The sequence below is a fragment of the Asterias rubens genome, chromosome 9 (assembly GCF_902459465.1).
Source record: "Asterias rubens chromosome 9, eAstRub1.3, whole genome shotgun sequence".
In the NCBI taxonomy this organism is placed as follows: domain Eukaryota; kingdom Metazoa; phylum Echinodermata; class Asteroidea; order Forcipulatida; family Asteriidae; genus Asterias; species Asterias rubens.
The window spans coordinates 7,693,913-7,701,232 of record NC_047070.1 but is presented as its reverse complement, the minus strand read 5'-3'; positions in this window follow the sequence as shown (position 1 = coordinate 7,701,232).

Here is a 7,320-nt window from a genome sequence, read left to right as displayed (position 1 = left end):
ACAGAATTTGCTTATGTTTTCTATGAGTGGGAGGTTAGACATTTTTGAGGTAACTTTTTTTATATATTATTTTTTTTACAGTATTTGAGAAAACACTCAATGTGTTTTTCACTTTATGCGCCTTTTTTGAAATGCAAGTTTTTACTGTATATAAGGACTAAAGGTTCTAAAGAAAACAAATTATGCAAACAAAGCTGCTTTCAGTTAACATTGTTCTGAATTTAATTTTGTAAGATTTCCTATAACAACGAAATCTTTACACAAGAGCAGAAAATACTGCTTAGCAAATTTCTTTGCCAATCAAAAAATGAGTGAGCACCGGTTGAAACGGTTTAACTTTATGGAATTTCGGCTGGTACCCAGTTTCTGTTAAGCAAGGTTAGTCTGTGCATAGCAAGTTTTGTTGCCTACTGGCTTTGATGAAATTTGGCAAACCAATTGTAGTTGCTTAGTAAAGTGTGACGTCACAATTCAAATCACTATGGTAATACTGACAATTTGTCTTGCGATGAATTTTATTGCAATGTGAAATCGGCCCCTGTGGTTTACTGCTAGCAGAAAATTAATGCTAGCAGAAAATTAATGCTGCATCATGCTGCGTTGGGGTACATGTAGCTTCAACGGGGGTGTTTGAGGCAAAAGAGGGCGTGTACTACTCACCAGTCCTTCTTTTCCAAAAAACCTTTTCGCAGATACCCATTGCCCAAGCGCAAACTTTTAAATGAGGTGCATGCTGGTCTAGCTAGCGATCAAATTTGATCGCTAGTTAGACCAGCATGCACCTCATTCCATGTCTAATGTGCGCGGACCAAGTACTTGCGATGAGGTACATTGTTCTCAGCAATGAGAAACAGACAGAAAATGGCGTCTCAAATATTTCCCATTTGTTAAAAGAATTTATCTTTCTCAATTTGAATTGTTCAGTGCAACAGGTCACAGCCCACGAGATTGTTTTTTGTTTCGACCCAAAAGATATGTTTGTGTAAGATAAAATGTTGTTGCACTAAAGACAAATTTGTATTATTGTAAATAAGTTGTACAGTACATTAGAATATACAAGGCAGTGGACACTATTGGTAGTTACTCAAAATAATTATTAGCTTACAACCTTATTTGGTAACGAGTAATGGGGAGAGGTTGATGGTATAAAACATTGTGAGAAACGGCTCCCTCTGAAATGACATAGTTTTGAAGAAAGATGTAATTTTCCATGAATTATTTGATTTTGAGACCTCAGATTTAGAATTTGAGGTCACAAAATCAAGCATCTGAAAGCACACAACTTTGTGTGACCAGGGTATTTTTTCTTTCATTATTATCACGCAATTTCGATGAACAATTGAGCTCAAATTTTCACAGGTTTGTTATTTTATGCATATGTTGAGATACAGCAAGTGAGAAGACTGGTCTTTGACAATTATCAATAGTGTCCAGTGTCTTTAAGTTTGTGTACTAGGCCCATTTTCATCAGCTGTATACCTCCATGGTATGTCTTAGCATTGGAAGTTTATCAAATCAAGGAGCATTACAAGCATCTTGGTGATTACAACTGAGTTACTTATTCCAAGGTCTGGTACAAAAACAAAATGTTAAATATTATCTAACTGATAAAGGAGCACAACAACTTATCAAAAGATTACTTTGGTTTTTTGATGACTGGGAGTGCAGGGTTAAGTTAAAAATGTATGCTTTAGTAACACATTTTAATGTGTGACTTTGTGTTGTGATAAGTATTTTAGGTTCTACATTCTCTTCGCATAAATAGTGTTATTTTAGGTATTTTGATATGAATTTTACTAGCTGAAGATTTATTGTGTTATAGAACGAAATCAGTACGACTCTTTTTATTTAGTAGTGTGTAGGCAAATGTAAGGCAAGATTTCAAGGAAAGAGCCACTGGCATCCCTGAAGATTTGGGATAGGTTGTAAAGTTAAACGGAAACTTAAAGGAACATTACAGAATTGGTTTTGCTAACACAACAGTTGCTGGCAGTGTAAGCACTTTATGGAATCCACCATATACATAAACTGCCAAACCTGTAGAAGTTTGAGATTGATTGGCCATCTGGGTCACAAGAAAAGAGTGAAAAACCGATCACACATTTTGCATGACATTGATGCAAACAAAAGAATAAAGAAATCGTTCACTGAGCGATAAACTCCAAACGCAAAATTAAATTATTAATTTCTCACCAAGTATGCCATTTCAGACAGAAATATTTCAAGGGATGTTTTCTACAATCACCATCATTAGACCGTGTAAGTTTTATGTAAAGTGTGATCTTCACGATTTTGTTTTCTAACCAACTCTGTAACGATCCTTTAAAGCACAAATTTCTTATTCAGGTTCTGTTACAGGCCCAATGGCCAAATTTGACCTATGGAAAAATCAGGGGCCTGGCAAGAAGTTGCCCAAAAGTTGGGTCTCTCTGTTTGTAAAGAACGCCTCTCTTCTTAAATACAGCTCCGATGGCTAAGAATTGTTGCGAGTTATTCTATGATTTTATAAACCTTAGTTCAGATACTTCAGAATATTGAAATCTCAAGATGAACTCTATGCAAATTTGTTTTGTAAAAAGAATGTTGCAACAGTGTTTTGTGTGTACATGAAAGGAACAGGTTGCCTTGGATCAGTCAAGTTGGTCTTTGAAAAGCAGGTGTATCTGTTCGTTATAAAATGCATATGGTTTGATAGTTAATTTAAAAGTAGAATATAATGATCCACACAAGTATCACTCGAAATTGCGTGGTTTTCCTTTTACCTCGTTGACAAACATGGTCGGCCATTTGTGGGAGTCAAATTTTTTACTCCCGTGTTAGTTTGCAAAGTAAAGGGAAAACCACACAATTTCGAAGCAAATGTGTTTGGATCATTGTATTCTACTTTGAAAACATGTTTCTAACCATATATGCATTTTATAACAAACGGTTACAAACCCTTTTCAAAAACCAACTCGACCGATCCAAGGCAACGTGTTCCTTTAAAACCATGGTACAAACTCAAACTTGCTCTATGCTACATTTGACTCACTTGCTGTTTATGGTTGATACATCAAGGGTGTGGCCTGATGGATTGATCCGTTTGTCTCGTATTTTGAAACCTTTGCCAAAGAGCTTTTTAATTTTTATTTATTGATAATCATATGTTTACTCTAATATTTAAGCGAACAGTTGAAGGGCATTTGTACATTGATTATGTTGTGATTTCATAAAAAAGTCCATTTCATACAAATTTTGACGACACAAATTTGCAACAAATAATTCTCAACAGTTGAGATGTGCTGAACTCCTTTGAAACATTTGCAGCAAAAATTGGCTGTGACGTTAAAAGTTCGCTCCGCATTTGCAGGAAGTATGAACTGGGCTTAAAAATATTTTCCCTATTAATTAAGAAGTGAAAGTTGTATTGATTGGAAATTGAATTTTCTCATCATGCTGTATACGTTTGTATCACTGGATGGGGAAAATATGTCAAACACTTTGTGTATGACAATGTGTCATAATTCATAGTTAATGCAGTGCAGATGGTATTCACTATAAAAAGTGCGTCTGACTTGACACTTGGATTATGTTTTCATTTAGACATTCAGAGTAGAATGCACACTAATGACTACAGTTTCTGCAGGTGCAAGGCTTTTGAGATGCTGACAGCAGGAGACAGTCCTTTTTGCGGCTCTGAATGCTTAGTATGCGCGCGTAGGTCTGCGCATGTGTACTACTGGCGAGAACTGTGAAAAAGGACTGGCCAAAAGCCTCCCATTATAAATTTATCATAATGACTAATTTGATGATTTCATAGATGGATTGCAATAAATCAACGCCCCATGCAGTGCCTGGTGTATAGCTGACAGCCATGTATTACATAACACTAAGTAATTTGTATCCACATGAGTTTATGTTAATAATTTAATTTAATTTAGATGTTACTACCAAACTGTGTTTAAATAAAAATTGAACTTTGAAACTCAAATGTTTTCATTTATATCAATATTTTTTCTTTGACTTTTTTTCCTAGCAAAGATCATTTGATGCGGTTTCATTTAGCTCGTCTTTGAATTACTTTGATCCAGAGTTGAAGTACCAGTTCTATTACAGTTGTTTGCTGTAGGCTTTTGATGCTTTGTCTGCCTTAGTGTGTAGGCTATATCTGCATAGAGTACTGCATTATCAGCATGTGCATTGTTTCGACTTGCATTTTAATTTCGACTCCATTGGAAATTTGGGTTGATGCGCTTTATTAAAAAAATCCAGAACTACAGAATAGAATAGTATAGTTTCGGTTTATTGATAACAAAAGGTGGTTCCATAACATTAATATTAAAATAAAGCTTACAGTCTAATCGGCAAAAGATGTACTGACCCAAAATCCCTCAAACTACAGTAGATTTGTCAGATGTTGATAGATTCAGTACTGCATAGCCAAATCAGCCGTAATGGGGATAAATGGATTACAATCCCTGCTCTTTTATGATTTGACAATCCCTAACAATTGTGGGTTACATAAGGATCACGCATGCAATTTTTCAGGTGATCTTTTTCTTTTCAAAAGAGTGCCATAGATAACTGAAAACACTGTACAAAATTCAATTGTGATCAGTTGTTTTTTTTTGTTTGGGGGGGGGGGGGGGCGGAGGATGCAACATTTTAAAAGAAAGGCTTTTTTGAGAAAGAATGGCATGTGTATATGTAACAAGTGAGTTATTACACTACTATTTTTTCTCTATAGCCCAAAGAGAGACATTTCATTTATTTGGTAATATCGCAAACCTTACTTGATTAACTCTTGTATACGGATAGAAGACATGTAGCATAATGACGTCTCAAGAGCCAAAACAGTTTCCTCATTGAGGTCAATGAAGACTGTACAAGTTTCCACAGTTGGTCGCCAATGAAAAAGGTCTACTCTGGTTTAACAGAGTTGCTTAAGCAGAAGAGATTGTTTGATTATTTCTGCTTAGCAGATATTATCAGGCTACCAGTCACAAATTGTACATGTGACATGGTTTGGCTGGTGACCTTATTCTGGTAAGCATAATTTTGTTGTGCTTAGCCGGGTGCATTTTGTACTTGGGCAGCTCTATGAAATCAGGCCTTGGGCTCCATCAGTTATTTTAAAAATGTGCGCCTTTGGTACAGGGCTTCATAAATAAGACGAACGAAGTCTAAAGCTTGGTTCATACATACTTTCTGCAAATGCATTTATGCAATACAACCTTTTTATATTTTTATACAAGTCGCCTGACACACAAGGCCGAAGGCCACTTCAAGGTGTGGGCTACAATTATTTGTTTCCCGAGGCCATTGCCACCTACTCCTAGGGCTGAAACAGGGTTACCCCTTTCACAGTCCATACGAATGTAGGCTTGGGTATCTTCAATTCGAAGCCTAGCGGGTTACCCATTTCACAGTCCATACGAATGTAGGCTTGGGTTCTTCAATTCGAAGCCTAGCCGGTAGAGCAGAAGGCACTACCTCCCCAATTTTATGTAGCAAGTGTCACGACCGGGATCCGAACCCACAGATGACGTCACAGAATCACAAATAGTTCGTAATAGTTCCCATGTGCTCAACTCCTGTTAACTGCGTTAACAGAGATGTTGCTTTGCGTTTGCAGGAAATACGAACTGGGCTTAAGTCAGAGTGGATGTCGTGGTTTCCAAAAAGGATCTTTGAGTGATTCTAACAAGAAATCGCTCAAAGATTCCATTTCACTAATCAGACCTAAAATCAAACATGGACAATATTAAACAGCACACACAGATTACAAATAGGCACTTCGAAATTACAAAACATTAGAGGATATAGCGATAACCCTGTACATAACTGAAAAACAAAACCCACAACAAATAAACTGTTTGACTTTGCCACTAACGTCCCGTCACAATGATCCTTGCAATGTGTTTAACATTTGCAGACCTGTAACACCAACCGCCATCTTTTTGTTACACCTTTGTTACACTCTTCCTCTGTGCTGTACACAGATACTGTAGTACAATACCAAAGTGTAACACCGCCAGGGCTTCCATAAACCCATCTTACAAAATGAAGTATAGGGACTTTATCAAACCCCAATGCATCAGATAAGGCATAGTCATCTGTTATTTTAGCTTTGTTAAAATAATTAAACAAGTACTTACTTGCAGAATTTAATTATAAGATTAAATAAAATAATTTCATTACCAAAAAGAAGAAATATTCGGGGCCCTTCCAGACGAGACGAAATAATAATCAGAACTATTTGTTATATTGTGCATTTCACAATAACGTATCAATGAGCTTTACATAAGCGTCTGGTCAACGGGTCAATAACGTTCCTGTAATCTTCTAGCTCCCTGGGGAGTATACGTCCCGAGCTGCCGTGGCACTCAGAAGGATTTTTCAAACACAATTTGTACCCCTGGGAGAAGAGAAGCAATTATAGTGGAGTGTCTTGCTCAGGGACACAATTATCATGACTGGGATTCAAACCCACAACCCGATGACTAAACCACCAGAACTTGAATTTGTTGCTCTTAACCCCTCAGGCCATGACATCATGTCTTATAAAAAGAAAATGTCTCCATATTCCAGTAAACCATTCAGAGCTGTCCAATGTACCTACATACTGGGCGCATGCATTTCACACTAAAACATTTAACCTCAAGAGTTTTCCCTTCTAATTAAACAACTTTCTTCAGACAACATCTTGCAACTGTGCGTTTATTTTTTACTACAAAAAAACTCCCTAACTACCAAAGAAATAATACACATGACAAATTGCTCACTTTGTAGGTTTCCCCAAATATGCATCTTATTCTTAAAACGAAATCTACGTACAGATCAAATAGAAATATAAAATAGTTAGAAATATACTCTGTAACAATTTTTCATCTAAGCTACAATGGAGTTACAAAAACTGTCCACCTAAATTGTATATATTTGTTTTCTTTTTGGTAACTTACAAATCACAAATGCAAATCTATCAGCAAAAATGGCAACATTAAAATTGCATACCTAATAATAATAGCAATTTTCCACCAATTTGAGGTCTCGAAATCAAGCATTTGAAAGCACACAACTTCGTGTGACAAGGGTGTTTTTTTCTTTCATTATTATCTCGCAAGTTCAATGACCATCTGAGCTCAAATTTTCACAGGTTTGTTATTTTATGCATGTGTTGAGATACACCAACTGAGAAGGCTAGTCTTTGACAATTACCAACAGTGTCCACTGCCTTTTAATTACTACAGATACAACCTCTTGGGTAATTTTCGTTTGTTTGTTTGTTTGTTTGTTTGTTTGTTTAGACGACCCTCCCTTCAAGGGAACTCCGCCAACTCC